The 21,164-nt window shown below is 35.4% G+C and overlaps 1 protein-coding gene across 1 annotated transcript in view; it reads right to left on the reverse strand.

The window, feature by feature from the left end:
- The window catches only part of LOC124541191, a 132,918-nt gene that overhangs the window by 72,509 nt on the left and 39,245 nt on the right, over nt 1-21,164 (reverse strand). The window lies entirely within an intron of this gene.

Consider the following 21,164-nt stretch of genomic DNA (forward strand, 5'->3'; position numbering starts at 1 on the left):
AATATATACTTCAAGGGTAATTTGGTGAAAGTTTGGTAAGGTTCTGAGCACAGGATCCATGACAAAGTAACGGAACGGAAGGGAACGGAACAATTCTGAGGAGCACGTTAGCGATACTCGGTCGAATCTTTTATTTATAGGTTATTTGGATATTTGAGTCACCTTCCGTAATGTGGTTATGTTTATGTAATTATCATAGTCGAATATTATAATCAACTAGCTACCCACCCCGGCTTCGCACGGGTGCAATACTGATACTAAATATACTACAGAATTTGTTTATATACGACATCACATCGCAAACTTCTAAAATTATCAGTGTTTCTTTACTATATTGTTCATGTATTATATACACAAACCTTCCCCTTGAATCACACTATCTTTTAAAAAAAACCGCATCAAAATCCGTTGCGTAGATTTAAAGATATAGGGACAGAGAAAGCGACTTTGTTTTATACTATGTAGTGATGGAACTCCTATACGGCTCGCAGTTAGGGTGCGATATGGGGCAGAATTTCTTACTATTTTTAATCAAATTTTGTTTATGTGATGTGATGTCATATGATGTACGAAATATAGTTGGTCTTTTTCAAAGTTTTTTTGCTGAGTTCGATTACAGCTCTTTCGAGGGATCCTTGTAGTTTACGCCGCGTGACGTATTAAATCCGCATTTTCGAAAGTCTATTTTTGCTTTATTCGTAAGTTTCCTTTGAAATTGTCCTCGAAGTAGTTTCTGACTCATATAAACGGAACGCTTAATCTATACATATTAAAAAAAATTAGTTAGTCAACATCAGCTTCACTTAAAATCAAAAAAATAAATAAAATTTTAACAAAAAGAAAAACCGACTTCAAACAAAACACTATTTTAAAACAAATGAATATGCACGAAAAAGTAATAAAAATAATTGCGTATTCAACATATTTTTTAGAGTCTTCCTAAGTTAAATGAAATGAAAAATATTAGACTACTTAAAAGTCGATTAACGATTATATCATGTAGTTATAATTATTGTTATATTTGGAGTCGGTGTCAGCCAATAAAACCCTACAGTATATCTATCAAAAAACAATACGAGAATACTTTAACAAATATGTTTTTTACAAATTACCTTTTACACAATAATATACTGGATCAATCAAGGGGCTCGTATCGCTTCTTTCTTTTGATTGTTGGGGCAAGGGCACCGTGGCTGACACCGGCTCCAAATATACCAATAATTATAACTACATGATATAATCGTTAATCGACTTTTAAGTAGTCTAATATTTTTCATTTCATTTAACTTAGGAAGACTCTAAAAAATATGTTGAATACGCAATTATTTTTATTACTTTTTCGTGCATATTCATTTGTTTTAAAATAGTGTTTTGTTTGAAGTCGGTTTTTCTTTTTGTTAAAATTTTATTATATTGTGCTGACTTATATCGACTGGTATAACTTCGTCAGAAAAAAATGCCACCATAGTACGGTATTTCCATGTCAACCCATTGTACGGTGACGCCTTTGTGCTATTGAGACCACATGACGTGGGATACCATTTTTTTTGCCTTGACGATTTGTTTTGGGAGAGATATGCTGAAGGATATTTGTACCTATTTTCAATACAAGAACATAAAATTACTTTTTATTAAAATCCATTCAAGTTACGTCACGTGTTTAAGTAAAGAAATCACTAATATTCTTATTTTCCCTTCCAAATTATGTTCGCACAAGTTTATGCTAGTAATAGGGATAATAGACAAAGAGCTCAGAATCGAACCTCTGACCTTTCACATCAAATTGGCGGCCATATATCATTACATATTGATACTTTAAAAATTGTAACACGAAGCTTAAATCCGCTGAAATAATTCATATTCATTGAACGAGTTCGCTTCCATAAATAATAAATCTTGATACTTTTAACTTTTCCAATTAATAAATCTCATGTTTAAAAAACATAAATACATATTTACTGTATAAATGATTATAAGAGTAAACGAACGTTGTAATATATATAATCTATATTATTAATATTATAAATGTGAAAGTAACTCTGTCTGTATGTCTTACACGACCAAACCACTTAACGATTTTTTTTGAAATTTGTTATGGAGCTGAGTCGAGATGGCCCAGTGGTTAGAACGCGTGCATCTTAACCGATGATTGCGGGTTCAAACCCAGGCAAGCACCGCTGATTCATGTGCTTAATTTGTCTTTATAAATCATCTCGTGTTCAGCGGTGAAGGAAAACATCGTGAGGAATTTGTCACATGCAGGTTGCATGTGACAAATTTCATAGAAATTCTGCCACATGTGTATTCCACCAACCCGCATTGGAACAGCGTGGTGGAATCTGTTCAAAACCTTCTCCTCAAAGGGAGAGGCCTTTAGCCCAGCAGTGGGAATCAAAATCATCGCTTAAGATGCACGCGTACCACTGGGCTATATTGGCTCAATGTACAAAGTAATAAATAGGTACTAAACACGGCATATTTGTCTACATATAAGATTGAATAGCGTGTTATGAAACAGTATACATACATAAACACATAACGTTATGAATATGATATTAAAACCGACAGTCAAAGAAACGCCTTCTTGATCTTTCATACACTCAGCGACTGACCAAATTTGGAAGTGATTAGACAAGTTTCCAAACACGACAACGAGTGATCAGAAACATGACTTTAAGATAAGATCTCGTTGAGAATAAGAAGCGAGTCAAACGAGAGGGAATATAGATTTTTTCTTAACACGTTAGATGCGGCATCTTTTTTTGTTTTCCATTCCTTAGATACGGGGCCTTTGAGACCTCGTATGAAAACTATGTTAATATCGGTAAAGAGCTAATTAGACCCCGTAACGTTTAAAAAACTAAAACTCGATGTGATTTTTTTTTAAATATGAGACAACATCACATACATTACTCTGATCCCAATGTAAGTAGCTGAAGCACTTGTGTTATGGAAATCAGAAGTAACGACGGTACCACAAACACCCAGACCCAAGACAACATAGAAAACTAATGGTCATCTACATCGACTCGGCCGGGAATCGAACCCGGGACCTCAGAGTAGCGTACCCATGAAAACCGGTGTACGCAACACTCGACCATGGAGGTCATCAAATTGATGAATTTTATTTCTTCTTTGCCAAAAAGACCTCGTATTAAATTAGTTACATCATAGGATTATATTTACAATAGGCATCATATTAATTACTTAATATTTATTTTTTGTATTTATATTTTACTAAATCGGTTTTACTTTTTTTCCGTGTGGAATCCTAAGTTTTCTATATTTTTATTTGTGTTGTACAATAGAGTATATTTTTATTCATTTCATTGATTCATATATTTATCAGTTACAATATATCAAAAAGACGTAACGGCCTCCGTACGATAAAGAGATCTATGTTTTTAGCCACCCAAGGAACCCTCATACGAGGCATGTTAGACCGCGCTCCGCATTCAAAGTGTTAAGACATAAAAAGGAGAATTGTATTGTCTACTAGTAATATTATTAACTCGAACTGTCTGTACATCTGTTACTGTTTTACAGCTGTAGTGTTTCATACGATACTTTTTGCCTAGCTCTTGATCATCAATCCTTAAAACGCAAGTGAAGCTGCGGTCTATATCTAGTATGTAATATTTAATCTTGGTAAAGATATAATACGTGTATGGCTTATGCTTCTGTCTGTGTGGGTACTTATTTATTATTCAATTATGAGTGTGACTGAATGAAATTATAGGTAAGGCGTAGATCGATGTAAGAGGTTAATTATTTCATTGCCAGTTTATAGGCAACTAGCGACTCGCCCCGGCTTCGCACGGGTGCATTACTGATACTAAACATACTACAGAATTTGTTTATTTACGACATCACAATAGAAACATCTAAAATTATCAGTGTTTCTTTACTATATTATCTATGTATTATAAACAAAAACCTTGCTCTCGAATCACTCTATCGAGAGTCGAGAGCTTGAATAATAATCTATGATATTGTTTATGGATTTGCGAAAAAATTAACGAAAACTTAAGCGAATTTTATCAATCAATCAATCAAAATATATTTTATTAAAGTAAGTTCAGAAAGTAGACTCTACCGAGAAGAACCGACACGAAACTCAGTAGTTACACTGTTTCAACATTTAAAAATACAGTCCTGTTGGTTAAATACAATTATATATGTATGTAATATATCCTGCCTGGAAGTTAAGTATTAATTCCAGGCTTTTTTATCGTCTGTATAATCTAGTTTCGGGGTCTATATCGCGAAGCTTTTAAATATTAATTATTACTACGCACGAGGCGTCACTATCCTTTAAGAGGTTGGCATAAATCTTCAAATGTTAAGCATTAATATAAAAAAATAGCCTATGATCTCCCTTGAAGATGAAACTTTACGCTTCATAGTATGTTTCATTAAATTCGCTAAACAGACAGACAGTTACTTTCGCATTAATAATATTATTAGAGATTACAGTATCTTTATAGTAGTTAATAATCGTATTCCGCGAGTTTCGAATTTGTTACCTACACATATAATAAAATTGGAGTGTCTGATTTTAATATTGAAATAGCCCTTTATTACTCAATGCATACTATGGTATATGTACATACATATTATGTATGTACATTATACCAAAATAACATTTTTTACAATTTTTGTCTGTCTATCTGTTTATTCCGGCTAATCTCTCGAACGGCTAGATCGATTTTGACGGGACTTTCACTGGCAGATAACTGATATAATAACTTAGGTTACAAATATATATTTTTTGTTAAATTCAAACGTGTACAAGGTCACGGGCACAGCTAGTCACAGAATAACTCTAAAGAATGGATGTTGTATTACTCATACAGACTAATTCTGTCTGTTGATATTGAAACTAACATAAACATTGCGAACTGAAATCTTGAAATATGTTTTGAATTCATCTCGATCTCGACGTCAAAAATATACAAAACAAATCCACATTTTCGAACATAGTGGCATAATCTCTTTACCTTAATAGGAGAGGTCTGTGTCCAGCATTGCGATATTTACGTATTTTACAATATGTAATTATGCAGCTGGCTAAGGAATACTAAGTATCTCTTATTAATAGATCCGTAAGGTCCTGATTGAAGCTCACTTTCTGTCATGTACATAGTACCTTTTTAAACAAATAAAAGTCATTCCCGAATATAATACATAGAAGACTGCACTGATATACACAAAAAAATAAATATTAACTGTATATTAATATTATAAGTAGCTCTGTCTCTGTCTGTCTGTCGCTCTTTCACGGCCAAGCTGAACCGAATTTCATTAAATTTGGTATGAAGCAAACATTAACACCACGAAAGGACATAGGCTACTTTTTTGCCTAACATCAACACCCCAAAACGCGAGCGAAGTCGCGGGAAACTACTAGTAATTTATAAAACAGAAAAGACTAACAACACAAATACAATCACGAATAAAACAAAATCGATTTTACATAAAATTCGTTTCTTAATATCGACGATATGACTCGATACGCGAAATAAATGACTAAGTATTAACAAATGTAAAGACATCCGAGATCTGAGTGACCGGCGGGTTGATGACCCCTCATTGTCTCAGCTTTTACCCGCTCAGAGAAACCGAGGCACCGTGAGAACGATATTGGAACAAAACGTAGCCGTTTAGGAAGTACTCGATAGTCACTATTCATACTAAGAACTACCTAAATGTTTATGAGCGCCTGGTACTTTTAGTTTGTAGACTTGTTTAAATATATGCCATATGTGTATGTTTGTTTGTCTTTTCCTTTGTGTTAAAATATAATTTATATATCTTATTCTAATTAGAAGTGGATTAACATATAAACATTTACTATATTGTTAATTTTCTTTAGAAGAACGTGTCTAATTTTATGTATATTTATTAATTCTGAAATATTTATTTTAGGAGTCACATACAAATGGGTTAAAATTATACATACCTTTATATATTTAGGTTGGTAACAATACTATATTTTGTATAGTATCTGTTTTACTTATTATTATGCACAGATAATATATTCAAAATGTATGAGAGACCGAAATACTTCTTTCAATTATAAAAGTACTTTCTGCCAGTATAAACAGTATTAAAATCAGTTTTTCTTTAAAGTCATAAATACTTTAGGCGCCATGGTGATTTAAAAATGATTGATTTATCATGGCGGAAAAGCGTCGTGCGTTTGCGTTGCGTAAATATAAAACAAAAATGTTCTTTAGACAAAAAGCCGTTACAAAATGTAAATAAAAATTAATTCGATTCGAATACGCAATTTAAACTCTATTCGAAATTCAAACTCTATTCAAAATAAGTGTCAAGCAAAATCCGCTTAAAACATTAGCTGGGCTCAGGATCGATAATATACAGCTTTACATACTAACAATAAATACGTATTATATTTAAAAAAAGAATCTTTACTTAACGTACGAATATTATTTGTCTTGCTTAATATTTAAAGGTGAATAGAGGTCAAGTACAATGACATATTAATGTACCCGTTATTTTTTTTTATTTCGTTCAGTGTTCACTGACCAACGTGGAGGGCGACGTTAAATGTTCGTGCATTAACAAATATAATCTAATTTGCTTTTTCCTGTTTTTTTTTTTTTTTTTACATTAGTCATCACGCACACTAAGACGTTGTGTAAGCAAGGCCGTAACGAGCCGTCGACAACGTGGAGCGTAATTATTTGACAGAAAATTACGGAAACACTTTTAAGCCTAGCATCTCAGGATCTGCAATTTCTGCAAGCCTTATCGGCCAGACATATGACCATAGAGGTAATCCAACTCTACTAGGTAACAAAAATCCATCACAAATCTATATGATAACACCAGATGTACCTACGGCTTTCCTCGTGCGAAGTTAATAAAATTTTACCTATATTATACAAATCGTAGCCTAGTATTTCATCCAAATCAGTTGTGCGGTTAAAACATGATTCTCATAACTATATAATATTAATACCTATAGTTTGTTAGGTAGTGGGTATTATGACGATAAAAAAATATTTAGATTCTAAAAGTTAACAAAAACATAACAGCTATCTAGTTATCAATATAATGACAGTATACGGAATGATTTATGAGTCAATTTCTGGTCATATACCACAAACCATCTCCGCTTTCACATCTCATTATAAGTTAAAAACATACATATAAAATGACAAATTGAAGTAGAAAGCTTAAAGAAACATAAATTGACCTTATCAACCCAATAGCATATAAGTTGGCAAGCGAACTGAAAGTCGCAGCTTCAATTCCTCTAAATCTTTCTTCGATGAAATTTGACTTTTTCAGATCCTTTGTTTAGTTTGATAAAATATAATTATAATTAATACCTTCAAGGTAACGCTTTCGAATGAATATGAAAAGCGTCAAGCATCTAACGTCTTCTTGAACGATTACTAAATTCTAGATAAGATTTACAAACAAGCGATTCATCATCATCATCATCAACAGCCTATTTTTGTCCACTGTTGGACATAGGCCTCTCCCAGTGCACGCCACTGTGGTCTTTCTCCGGCTACTCGCATCCAGCTCCTGCCTGCCGCCTTGCGTATATCGTCACTCCACCGTGCCTGAGGACGTCCTACACTACGTTTGCCGAGACGCGGTCTCCACTCTAGAACACGTTTTCCCCAACGGTTGTCGGTTCTACGACAAATATGACCAGCCCACTGCCACTTCAGCTTACTAATCCGGTGGGCTATGTCGATGACTTTGGTTCTTTGACGGATAACCTCATTTCTGATGCGATCCCTCAAAGAAACGCCGAGCATAGCCCTTTCCATAGCACGCTGAGCGACTTTAAGTTGGTGGACCAGCCTTGTCGTGAGTGTCCACGTTTCGGCTCCGTATGTCATGACGGGTAGGACGCACTGATTGAAGACTTTCGTCTTAAGGCACTGTGGGATCGACGATGTTAGGATTCGACGTAACTTCCCAAATGCTGCCCAACCCAGCTGAATTCTTCTATTCACCTCGTCCTCAAGGTTGTTTCTACCTAATCGCAGAGTCTGCCCGAGGTAGACATATTTTTGAACAACTTCGAGAACGGTACCGTGTATCGTAGTCGGTTCCGGTAGAACATGTTCATTGAACATGACCTTGGTTTTATCCAAGTTCATCCGTAGGCCGATACGCATAGAAGAATCAGCCAGCTCGTTCAGCATTTGTTGTAGGTCCTGCAGCGTTTCTGCCACGATGACGATGTCGTCTGCGAATCTCAAGTGAGAGATGTATTCGCCATTGATGTTAATGCCACGTCCTTTCCAGTTCAGCGTCTTGAACATATCCTCCATTGCATTAGTGAACAATTTGGGGGAAATAACGTCCCCTTGTCTCACTCCTCGATGCAATGGTATGGGATTTGTTTGCTGATTTTGTACTCGGACGGACATGGTGGCAGCTTCGTAGAGACATCTCATCACTTGGATGTATCGCCAATCAACTTGGCAACGCTGCAGGGACTCCAGAACAGCCCAGATTTCAACCGAGTCAAAGGCCTTCTCATAGTCCACGAATGCAAGACACAGGGGCCGATTATACTCATGGGACTTCTGTATAATCTGCCGCACTGTATGGATGTGGTCTATGGTGCCGTATCCGGTCCGAAACCCGGCCTGCTTCGGGGGTTGGAATTCGTCGAATCTTCGCGCAAGACGGTTCGTGATCACTCTTGAAAACAGCTTATAGACATGGCTCAGTAGGGATATGGGACGATAGTTCTTCAGCAGGGTTTTGTCTCCCTTTTTGAAGAACAGGACGACCACACTCCTACTCCACGCCTCCGGAGTTCTCCCTTCGAAGAGGACAGAGTTAAAAAGCGTCTGAAGTTCCCTAAGTACCGGTTTACCTCCCGCTTTTAATAGCTCTGTGGTAACGCCGTCCTCTCCAGGGGCTTTTCCATTTTTAAGCTGTCCAAGAGCAGTCTCGATTTCGCCAATACTGACTTCAGGCAGGTCTTCGGAGAAATGGCGTGTTAATGTAGCTCTAGGATCCTCATTTTCGGGATCAGGTCGAGATGCATGCGATGCGTATAACCGGCCGTAGAATTCCTCTACTTCCGAAAGTACTGCCGGCTTAGAAGAAACGACTTCTCCACTTGCTGTGGTCAACTTCGTCAGGTGGCTCCTTCCAAGAGATTGTACGAACACCTTAGACCCCCGATTCTGCTCAATAGCTCTTTTTATTGCAAGAGTATTGGAGCACCGGAGGTCGTGTCGTACGCGCCTGCTGATCTCTTGGTTTAATTGCCGTTTCTCTGACGAAGTGACAGGTGGGTTTTCACGTCGTTTCTTCATGAGCCCCAAAGTCTCTTCCGAAAGGTTCGACTTCCTGCCCTTACGCTGCATGCCACAATATCTCGTGCCTTCTTCCCTGAGAATTCGAACTACATTTTCGAGGTTCTGGTTTACGTCCGTTGTGGTTTCCACGGCAGCGAATCGGTTCTCCAGGATTGACTGGAATGTTTCAGATCCCGCAATGGTTTGGAGCAGCTTTGGTCGGAGCGTGGACTTCATCAGACGGGCGCGCTCGGCCTTAAAATTGATATTCAGAGAGCCTCGGAGGAGTCGGTGATCACTACCGGTATTGAACCTGTTAATCACTGAGACGTCTCTGAATATATGCCTCTTGTCCGTCATTATGAAGTCGATCTCGTTTTTCGTCATAGTGTCGGGGCTTTGCCACGTCCACTTCCTTTGCGGCTGCTTCTTGAAGAAGGAGTTCATCAAGAAGAGCCCCTCCCGTTCGAGGAAGTTGACAAGCATTTGCCCCCTATGATTCCTGCTTCCAAGTCCATGGGGTCCTACTACCGATTCGCTGCAGTTCTGTACTCCCACTTTAGCGTTGAAGTCCCCCATGACAACGTTGTAGTGGGTTTTCGTGGTGAAGTGGAGGGCCCTCGATATGTCATCGAATAATTCTTCCACTTCATCGTCCGAGTGTGTCGAGGTCGGTGCGTACGCTTGCACCACCTTGAGGCTGTACCTCTCGGTGAGCTTTATAATGAGGTACGCTACCCTGTTCGACACACTGGAGATTTCCACCACGTTGTCAACTAGGGACTTATTTACCAGAAACCCAACGCCACCTTGGGATTGTTGGTCACCCTCTCGGAAGTACATTAGGTGGCCTGATTCGAGGGTTACGGTGTCCTCTCCCTCTCTACGGACTTCACATAGCCCTAATATGTGCCACCTAATTTTCCCAAGTTCTACCTCAAGTTGCGCTAGATGCGAGTCAAGCCGTAGCGTGCGTCCGTTGTACGTCGCAAGGGTCAGTCGGTTGTGGTGGCCTCCCGTAGCCCGGTGATTCTTAGCACCCCCCGTCCCGCCGTTACCATCGTCGCCACCATGACGAGGAATAGCGGGGCTGCCGGGAACTGGGGGCCGTGGCTTGCGTGTGTGCTGTATGTGGAGGTTGTGCCCATAATCGCCACGCTGGGCAGGCGGGTTGGCGATCGCAGGGCGTAGCTTCTCGCACCGGTGACGCTGCTGCCCGTCACCGGCCTGTGGTATTTAGCTACGCCTATTATGTTGATGGTTATACCGCCATCAGTCGGTCGCCAGAGCCTCGTTTGCTGGTCGGCAGGATGCACCACGGGCAGGTGAGGTTGGCTTGGGGCACTAAGGTGTAGTTTGCGCCCCCTTACATCCCTGCGCCCCCTTACATCCCATATATATATATATATATATATATATATATATATATATATATATATATATATATATATATATATATATATGTTTGAAGGATAAGTAAGCCAGTGTAACTGGCTGTAAAGAAGGCATATTATCCAGTACAAGATTATGCAGACAATAAAAAAATTAATACTCGTGGACTTCCAGGCATGATAAATTACATTTATATATAATTGTAATTAACTAACATGACTATTTTTAAATGGAGAAATAGAGTAACTACTGAGTTACTAGCCCGTTCTTCTCGGTAGAATATATATATATATATATATATATATATATATATATATATATATGTTTGAAGGATAAGTAAGCCAGTGTAACTGGCTGTAAAGAAGGCATATTAATTAATAATATATATATATATATATATATATATATATATATACCGGTAGAATATCTACTTGTCTGTTACGTTGCGAAGGACAAACCACTGCATCGAATTTTATGATTTTTTTTATTTCATAAAAACGGTGCACAAAACAACAGACAATTACTTTTGTATTTATATATTAGTACTAGATATCGCCCGCGGTGTCGATCGCTTGTTATGGGGTTGGTTGTCGTAAGTTAGACAAGAAACGTAAACTATGTCCTTACTTGAAGTTCGAGTTTGCTTCACACCAAATTTCTTCCACTTCGTTTCATTGGTTTGGTGAAACAGACAAACATACAGAGTTACTTTCACATTTATAATATTAATATAGATAGATAAAAAAGTAACTATGGAAAACGAGCCAAGGTTTTTATTTAATAGTAGATTCCTATAAGTCAATGACATTGGTATAGAAAATTAAATCAAGGAACCATATTAATAATATGACGTATTAAGAGACCGGATGTTGTGTGTTGTAGTGAATATTAATGACCGGTCAAATTGTTACTGGGATACGATTTTTTTCTTATGATATACCTACTATAAGTGAACTATAACGTTATGTTACTTTGTCAAATCAAATCTAAGTGAATCACTCTTTATTGTAAACATACATAAGTTACATTCAAGATAGATTTCAAACCCACATATTCTTGTGCTTAAATTGTGTTTATAATTTATCTCGTGCTCGGCGGTGAAGGGAAGAATCGTGAGGAAACCTGCATGTGTCTAATTTCATAGAAATTCTGCGACATGTGTATTCCACCAGCCCGCATTAGTACAGCTTGGTGGAATATCTTACAAAACCTTCTCCTTAAAGGGAGGCCTTAGCCCAGCAGTGGGAAATTTACAGGCTGTTGTTGTTGTTGTAAGCAACAAAACCACAGGAGTCCAATCGTAAGAAAATATAAAACCAAGTATATTAATCTCGCTTATGAATTTCGTAATAGTATAAATAATTCATTTTCATTTTAAATGTATAAAGTACGTCTAAAAGTCATATATTATCATAAGGATACTTGTTTATCAGCAGTAACCTGATTGTTTTAGTGGCTTAATATAAGACCCCAGTTCTCAAGGATTTGGGTTCATATCCCAGGCCAATAATGGGGTTTTACTCGAAAAAATCTCAGTAACAACCCGAATACCTACCGTTGGTTCAGGATCTGCAGTATTTTCGCTCGTGTTGCCATCCCATTGGATTATGGGAGAGAGAATAGAGTTACCTGTTTTTACGCAAACTTATGCACTATAGGTTCTGCGTAATCAGCTGATCTTCCATTAGACCAACGGTACCGAAATCGGCTGGACGATTATCATAAAACTATATTCGTTGTAAAGATAGCCTTTCTCCCGCACCTACTACTGTCATTTAACTACTAATATTATTACAAAAAAAATAGAAATGGCAACTTGATAGATTAGGAAACTTTGTTAAGTAATGGGGCTGGTAGGTACTTGTCAGTCCGTCTACCTAAATTAAAGAGAAAATGTACGGGTCGACCCCAAAATTTTGATTCCACAATAAAATAAATTATAAATTAAATCTATGTGTTTTTATGACTTATCACATTTTACTTTTATAGCGAACATAAACAATATAGTATTAAAATACATATTTATTTAATCTGAGTATACGTCACCCCGAAATTGTAAACACCGTAAGATTATATATAATCAATTAAGCTTACAATTTATTACTATTACATTATTATTAGCTTATAATCTATCGAAGTAAATTTCAGTTGAATTATAAAAACTCTAATCTAAGCTAAATATTATGAACTGTCGAAATTATACACGTTTCATTGCAAGTTAAATAAACGTTCACAATCTTTCGACGGTTTACAATTGCGCGAGATAGATTATAATCTAACGGCATTTACAATTTCACGGTGTTATATACAGTATCGTATTATTAACTAGTAATTCAACACACATACACACATCAAGCATATCGTATTATTGAGTTGTTTGTGTGTGTGTTTATAGACAATGAAATGTGACATGCGGCCAATGGGGGAATTACAGTAATCTATACAAGATTACAATTTAATAGTTAATAATAGCAACTCATTATTAATAAAGAAAATTATTTGATATAAATACAATAGGCTATTTGACAATGCGAAAAATAAATTATGAATTATTGTAATCAGTGTATATTATGAGTTTAAAAATGGTTACTTAATTTATTCAAAAATCCATAAGCAAAATAGCATTTTTTCAAACGTTTGTCACGTGACACAAAACGCTCCTGATTGGCCGAGCTTATGATTAAGTCACTTTCTTGTAAACTTTGCTTTTCTACTATATGTACCACAGATTAAAATACAGGAAAGTGACGCCCACCGACCCCATTGTAGCGCCATAATGTCCCAGTAACGTTTTTGCGCGGTATTTAATTATGGAATTTTAATATGATATTTTTCGGCAAATATGTATTAGAAATAAAAAACATAACTTTTACTGGGTTCCTTAACATCTACTAAATAATATAAAATGGATTTTAAAAACCAGTCAAATAGCCTATTTATACTGAATAGCACTTATAGATAATACAGGTTTACAACAGTGATAAAATATTAAGATCTAGATGTCGCTATAGTATGTAGTCGGGTGTTATGCATACAAAGAACCATATGGTTTTCCTTGAAGTTCAAGCTTGCGTCATAAAAAAAATCACCGAATTCGGTTCAGTAGTATGACCGCAAAAGAGAGAGCCAGTCAAACAGACAGAGTTACTTTTACATTAACAATATATAGCCTATTTTAATCGAAGTAGGATTAAAGATATCAATAAATCTTAGATTTACATATTTCATACGATTTGCTAATAACTCCATTTAACAGTTACATATCGTCATTGTTCCTGCAAAAGTCGCTATGTATTTTTTTCATATTTTTCGATTGCTATGCAGTTTTAATCGTTATATCAATATATGGAACTTCGATGTATGAATATCGCATAGCTAAATTTGTAAACTTTTAAACTATAGAAGTAATGACAAAACTGTTTTTACAGTTCGTGGGTATTGTAATAACGATTAAAAATTACGTGACAATCGAGTAATATTAAAAAATATCACATAGCTACTGCAGGAGTAACGACGATATATTTTGCACTACTAAGAGTTTACGACTAAAGTTTTTATTTATAATACAACACTATTTATCTTAATAATATCCACTTTAATTTTACTTCCTAAATTCCGATAACAATTTCGTCGACGTCCAATACGTAATTATTTCGCGAATCCTCTGTAAATAGCATAGACTAATCAATGATATTGTTTCAATTTGCTGTCAAATTTTGTTTATTTGGCCTTTCTCCTTTTATGGTTCTGATAGAGGATATATTGGATCTTTACAACGTACCTACCCTTTTGTTTGTAAAAAAGAAATTTTATCACTTTATAGTATCAGTGTAGATATTAATACAGATTCGCTCGTGTTTTAGTGTGTTGATTTCATGTGTCAGTCTCCTCCTTTGTGGGAGTTCAAGTTTGTTTCATACCAAATTTTACAGAGTTCGGTTCAGCGGTTTGGTCATGAAAAGCCACAAACAGACAGACAGTTTCTTTCACATTTATAATTATAAATATAGATAATCATACTTAATAGTCGTACATGACAATAACATATAAATATAATTGCGTGTGTGTTTTTTATATTTATTTATTAAAAGAAGACATACGGAAAGTGTTACTGTTTCTCACTACAGAAACTAACTTTTACTTGCACGTTAACGCTACATGGATGCTATGTCCTTTGTGCCTGTAATTACACTGGCTCACTCAGCCTTGAAACCGGAACACAGCAGTACAAAACGCTGTCTAACGTTGGAATAAACGATGTGTGAAACCAACCAGAAATACCTAACCAACTCAAACAGGTTTGAACACAATCTTACCACCTAGAGATTCAGTGTGATATATTTTATTTCGTACTAACTGTGCCCGCGATCTTGTCTGCGTTTGAATTTAACAAAAAAATATATTGTAGCCAAAGTTACTCCTTATTATATCAGTTATCTGCCAGTGAAAGTCCCGTCAAAATCGGTCCAGCCCTTCCAGAGATTAGCCAAACAAACAGACAGAAAAAAAAATGTAAAAAAATGTAATTTTAGTATATGTACCGTATACTAAAATTACATTTTATAGGCATTGAGTAAAAAAGGGCTATTTTAATGTAATAAACAAACACTCCAATTTTATTATATGTATAGATTCCTGTATACATACAGGGCTCATGGATTTAAACCTATATCCTCTTTTGCATACTTAATAGTATGTCCTATGTAGTTGGCTACTATATGCCGCGGCAGCCGAAATCGGAGATCAAGACATCATATAATCAGATAACTAACTTCTTACCGGTTCTTCTAACTAGCGAACCGGTGCTAACTTATACATTATATATAATTCTGTAACATTCAACCCGACAGTGCTTGTAAGTGCCTACTTGAATAAAGTACTCTTCAACCTCAGCAAGAGGGTTTTTATATGTTTAACATGTGTATCTATCTGTCTGTGGAATCGTAACTTATAAACCGATTTTGATGCAGTTTTTTTGTTTGATACGTGATTTTACAATGTTCAAAGCTATGATTGTAGAAAATCTATACAGCTGATGATTATCAGCTCTTTTTATGTTGATAAAAATATGCTTTGTCCAGGTATTACAGAAAAACTTTCCTCTCGAATCACTCTATCTATTAAAAGAACCGCATCAAAATCCGTTGCGTAATTTAAAAGATCTAAGCATACATAACAACAGACAGCAGTAAGCGACATTGTAATACAACAAATATTCTTTAACAGATATATTTCCAAGCAAACTGTGGTAGTTTATTGCGTCGATATATTTATAGCTTCCAATTGGACACTCGTCCTTACCACTTAAATTATTACACGGTTAATATTAATAAGTTATAAGATTTCACATAAATTTAATGTTGCAAGCTCATTAAACGAGTTGTATATTTACATATTACCGTTTAATGTTACTTCACGGCTCAAAAATTTCATTAAGAATTTTCTATAAGGTATTTTATATATTTATATCTGAGAGTATTTCGATGGTCGAAATGAATTAAAGATTTCGATTTTTTTACTATAACAGAATTAATAAAAGAGATTAGAACAACGACCTCCGTGGTCCAGTAATGTGTACACCGGTTTTCATGGGTACGCCACTTCGTTCATTAGTTTTAACAGCCTGTCCATTTCCCACTGCTGAGATAAGCCCTCCTCTTCCATTACAGAGAGGGTTTTGGAACATATTCCACCACGCTGTTCCAATGCGGGTCGGTGAAATGCATGCAGGTTTCCTCACGATGTTTTCCTTCACCGCCGAGCACTAGATGAATTTTAAACAAAAAATAAGCACACATATATAGTTGTGCTAGCCTGGGTTTGAACCCGCAATCATCGGTTAAGATGCACGCTTTCTAACCATCCTTAAATAAAAATAAATAATTCCTAATTATATTTTTTGATGCCAAGCCATATTTATATATTATAAAGACTTTTATATAATAGTTATCATGTAATTCAGATAGATTTCGACCATGGCGGTAATCTTAAGGGACTAGACGACTATGACAACTGTGCACTGTAGTCCCTCACTATTATAACACGAAGGTACTCCATTCCGGCACGATTGGAACGAATTCAGGCATAGAATCAACGTGCTTTACGGATTTTCTGAGGCCGAAAAATTTCCAGAATCGAAACTGCTACTCCGTCATTTGAGTCATGTGAGCTGTAAGGTAGCCTGACAAATGTTACAAATAATACAGATAATTAATCCCTGTTTCAGCTTCTAACTTGGACAGATAATTTATTTCAAATAGTATGGTTAATATATTCAAACATGTGTTAATATCTTGTTTAAACTTAACTACGGTGTTGATATATGAACTCCATTTTATATTACTAGTTTAATGTTGAAAAATTAAAGTGATCTCCTCTAATGGATAAATATTCGAAACTTGTCTCACCATGCTTTTAAAATATGGATTGGTGGTCACAAGTTAAGTGCGATATATGATTTGATAATGTATGAAACATCGGATTTGAGAATTAAGATTGACGTATATTTATCCGACTTATTAGAAATATTTGACATTAAATAAAATGAATTTGAAACTTTGACATCTAGTGACGATCTGTAAACCACTGAGCTATTGGCGCTTAAGTAATAAGAACTACGATTAAGCGAACATATAAAAACAACTTGTATAATTTAATTGCGATGATAGGAACTAGTAGTTTATGGTCAATTTTTTAATTACCTATGGATGTAATTGCTCGACGTCTAAGTAACAGCTGTTTACTTCATTACGTGTTACACGTGTGTGGCGTCGCAACACATAGACGGGGATGACGTCACAAAGATGCAATCTTGGCTAATCGCTTCGTCCGTGAGGAAATTCAGTTTTTGGACTATATTTTACATAAACAGGTAACTTCGGTTTATAAATACACTAGAGACCCGCCCCCGCTTCGCACGGGTGCAAAACTAATACTAAATATACTACAGAAATTACGACATCACATTAGAAACTTCTAAAATTCTCAGTGTTTATTTAGTATATTGTCCAAGTGTTATATACAAAAATTTCCCTCTTGAATCAATCTATCTATTAAACTGCATCAAAGTCCGTTGCGTAATTTTAAAGATCTAAGCATACATAGGGACTGACAGTGGTAAGCGACTTTGTTTTATACTATGTAATTATGTTGATTCTATTATCAAATAAGACATATCCACCATTTCATACTCTTGTTATCTTTTTATATTATTTGTATTATGTATTTAAAGATTTCTGATGGATCTTCATTTAAGCTATAATAGTTGGTGAAGCGAAACTGAAACTATATATTTAGTTTGTGTTTACAATTCATCTGGTGCTCTATAAATTAAAACATCGTGAGGAAACCTGCACGATTCAGATAAAATGCTGACACACGTATCCGACTCCTCGTCAAAAGGGGAAGCTTTTGTCAAACATTTTAGGGCTACTACTTCGATATTTAACTTACAGCCTCTTCATAATTTTTTAACCTTTTATTTATATATTTTTATTTGTTCTACAAAAAATCAAATGTGTCTCATTTGATAATATTATATCATAGAATAAAATTATAAGTATATATATTACGCACACAAACATGAGTGTAAAGCATTTGGTAGTGTGTGTAATGTTTAATTTAAATTATTTTAATGTATTATTAATAGATATTATTTAAAAGTACTAGTTGATGCTCGCGGCTTTGCTCGCGTTTTATGGGCTTAGTTGTCGTAAAAATAGAGTTCAAATTTGCTTCATAACAAATTTCATCAAATACTGTTCGGTGGTTTGGTAGTGAAAGAGCCATAAACAAACAGAGTTACTTTCACATTTATAATATTAGTATATATGTATAGAGTAGTCCTCTGTATTCCTTCTCCAGGTCAACTGAAACGAATATATAATTGTCTATGGGCGATGGTCCGTTTACCACAAGGTGTCATATTAACTCGTCCGCCTATCTACACCATAAAAAATGTAGAAAAATAATTTTGTCACACATATATTTTATAATTAGCAAATAATTAATTCAAAGTCGATAAGAAAGAGGAAGCTATAAATAAATACTCTTTTAAAAACTAATGATATTCATACCTATAGATTAACACATAGAGTAGGTACCTTGCTTTGCTTGTGTATTTAGTATTGCGAAAATTATTTTATTATGAAACTTTAATGGCTAATGGTAAGTGGCATTGCCGCCTATAGAGGCATAGACACAATCACTGCTAAGTAACCATCCCTTACATATAAATACTAAAGTAGCTGTTTGTTGCCCGTGCACGATTAAAGTATGAGCGATAGCTATATATTTAATAATTAAAAAAAAAAACAGTTTAACTACTGAGTTTCTTGAAATTTGTTTACAGTAGAATATATATTCCGAAGCGGTGGTAGCTTCACTTAATATAGTTTTTAAATGACGATTCTGAGTGCTTGTGCTTGTGTCTTGTCCACGCATGATATATATTAATTTAAATAATTGTATTAACTAACATGACTTGGGATTTTTTAAATGTTGAAAAAGAAGTAACTACTGATTTTCTTGCCGGTTCTTCTTGGTAGAATCTACTTTCCGAACCGGTGGTAGCTTCACTTAAATGTTATATGACGATTCAAAAGTGCTTGTAAAAGCCCACTTGAATAAAGTTTATTTTAATTTTTTTTTTTTTGTTAAAGCCTACTTGGATAAAGTATATTTTGATTTTGAATAAGAATCGTGTTTTAAAAATGTAAAAGTACTAACTCCACCCAAACTAAGAAGCGAGTAAAAGCTATCACCGAGTTAATATTTACCCTTCGTAGTTGCACTTACGTAAAACTAGTAGTCGCCCGCGGCTTCGCTAGCGTTTTAGGGTGTTGGTTGACATGTGTCAAGCAAAAAAAGTAACCTATGTTCTTTCATAGAATTCAAGTTTGCTTCATACAAAATTCCATCAAATTCGGTTCAGCGGTTTGGTCGTGAAAGAACGATAGACAGACAGACAGAGCAACTTTCACATTTATAATATTAATATAGATTACAATGTTGCCATATCTATATTTGACATACAAACATATTCGTATAACTTTTACTATATGTAGATGAAGCTAGATAAAAAAATATCGACTTCCTTCTCGACGTACCTAATTCATTCACGTCTATGTAAATTAATACCAATTCCGCGATAGTGTTAGACATTTGATATATAAAGCTACGGATACACGCAACTACTTACGCAGTCCACACACACACGCAGATACACACTAAAAGAATCTTTGCTTTGAAGATTAACACGGATTTTTTTATTATTATCTGTACCTGCGACTTCGTACGCGTTTTAATTTAACAAAATAGTTATTGTTGTCGTGAGTTTACTCATTATTACATCAGCTATATGCCAGTGAAAGTATCGTCAAAATCGATCCAGACTTTCCAGAGTTTAGCCGGAAAATACAGACAAACAATCAAAAATTGTAAAAAATGTTATAGTACGTACAAATGCATTTAGTAAAAAGCGATTATCTTAATAATACAGACACTCCAATTTTATTATACATAACAGATAACTGATATTAAGTGGTTGCTAATCCCCATAGAGATTGGCTATGTAATTATTAACCATTTCTTACATCACCAATGCGCCACCGACCTTGGGAACTAAGATGTTATTTCTGCCGTTATTTACAATGCCTTAATACCTTTTCAAACCGAAACAAAACAACATTAAACGTTGCCGCTGGGCCGTTGAATATCTCAAGAGTGGATGGTACTATCCAGACGGGTTGGCACAATGCCATCAAATTATAGTTACTATTACAACAACAAACAACAATAGCCTGTAAATTTCCCACTGCTGGGCTAAGACCTCTCCCTTTGAGGAGAAGGTTTGGAACATATTCCACAACGCTGTTCCAATGCGGGTTGGTGGAATGGACAAGTCGCAGAACTAAGTTAGGCACATGCAGGTTTCCTCACGATGTCTTACTTCACCGCCGAGCACGAAATAATATATAAAAACAAATTAAGCACATGAATATTCAGTGGAGCTTGCCCGGGTTTGAACCCGCAATCGTCGATTAAGATTCACGGTCATCATGACCGGGGCTGGCACAAAGCCATCACATAACAGTTACTATTATCTTCAAAAATGTATGTGATCGTTTTCCTTCGTATACTCGATCACGCGTGCTGCTACAAAGTACTCCGTTGGCGCAACTAAAAGCAACTAAGCTAATCGTAACAATTAACATTGAATATTTTTTGCTTGTTTACTTTCTTACTTGGAGTAAATGTGCGCAAACCGAAGAGAAAAAGACAAGTTTATAGTTCAATGTGTGATGTAGGTTTTACATTGAATTTAAATAACAATACGATAATTGTACAATCTTAAACACTTCGACACTATTTTAAACTGGTTAACTATTTCATGTATTGCGAAGTTAGCTGATATAAAAATAAAATTGCAATCGACAGTTTGACTTGAAACACAATATTAATACT

This window comes from Vanessa cardui, chromosome 27 (genome assembly GCF_905220365.1).
Source record: "Vanessa cardui chromosome 27, ilVanCard2.1, whole genome shotgun sequence".
In the NCBI taxonomy this organism is placed as follows: domain Eukaryota; kingdom Metazoa; phylum Arthropoda; class Insecta; order Lepidoptera; family Nymphalidae; genus Vanessa; species Vanessa cardui.